This window comes from Nanorana parkeri, unplaced genomic scaffold, assembly GCF_000935625.1.
Source record: "Nanorana parkeri isolate BGI_ZX_2015 unplaced genomic scaffold, ASM93562v1 scaffold461, whole genome shotgun sequence".
Classification (NCBI taxonomy): domain Eukaryota; kingdom Metazoa; phylum Chordata; class Amphibia; order Anura; family Dicroglossidae; genus Nanorana; species Nanorana parkeri.
In genome coordinates this window covers 913,884-915,190 of record NW_017306729.1, presented here as the reverse complement: position 1 = coordinate 915,190, position 1,307 = coordinate 913,884, and positions in this window count along the sequence as shown.

Genomic DNA, 1,307 nt, shown 5'->3' with positions numbered 1-1,307 from the left:
TGGAAGGACACATGTATAAACGCGCAAAAACACTCACGGAAAAACTGCCCAAAGAGGCTCCTGTATCTTTTCAGGCATCTGGCGTTTTCCTGCTAGGCGTTTTTTGCTCATGTGTGAACCAGGGCCATTGAAAATCATGGGATTTCTTGTGTTGGGCAGTTAAAAGCGCTTTTTGAACTGCTCAAAAACTCATAGGTGTGAACCAGGGCTACATGACTGCTGGGGAGCACTATTATAGCTAAATCAGTTTCTCCACATTTGTAATCCATACAGCTGCCCTAACATTTGTAAGCACAATCCCCTACTTTGCAAGAATAAAAAAAAAAAAAAAGAAAACTGTTTCACCAAGTACTTTCCAAACTAATTTCTGAATGGGAGGATCTAGTTAATTATCTGGCGCACTTTCAGTGTTCTAATGAGGACCGTTGCAGTGTCTGCATCCCTTTAGAATTAGTTAACCTCTATGGCAGTGGTTCTCAACCTGTGTAACCTCGGGACCCACATGTTTCCTTGGTCATTAAGGCGTGACCCAAAAATGATTTCAGTTCTGAAACATTTTAATTTATTACACAAAACAACTTGTGCAGTATTCAGCAATATATATATATATATATGAACATTTTGAACAGTAAACAACTGAAAGTAAATGAATTTAAAAAAATTAAAAAGTTTATAAAGAATAAAAATTAAATATTTTGGAGTATTTTAATACAAATTACATTTCTATTGCAGGGTATGCCTAAAATGTTTAATGTATATTAGTGCAACCTTCCTTGAAAATCAATGAGTCAATCACAAAAGCAGGAAATTGCATTTCTGGGGGCATTCCTTACACCAGGTGTGCCCATTAAGTCGATTGCGTTCTACCAGTCGATCGCGTAGCAATCACTGGTAGATCGCAATGTCCTGGGGCTTCTCCTCTGGATCCCGCTGCTCTCCCTAACTGTATTCAGTGGGGATCCGAGGAGGAGTGAAGGAACCACTGCGGCTGGCGGCGAGGGGAAGTGGAGGAGGGAGCCACTGTCACAGAACTAAGGCTGAGCGGTGAGGAGAGAGAGACGCTCGGCCAGGATCTGACAGCCGGCGCCTCTCTCTCCCCTCAACGCTCGGCCTTAGTTCTGTGACAGCGGCTCCCTCCTCCGCTGCCCCGCGGCTGCAGCGCTTCTTTTACTTCTCGGATCCCCCGCTGACTCTGCCCGGGAGAGCAGCGGGGATCCAGAGCAGAAGCTGAGCCCCCATGTGTGTGGCAGAGCGGTGGAGGATCGATACATATCAGTGATATGTTCTGATCCTCTGTGCAGGACAAA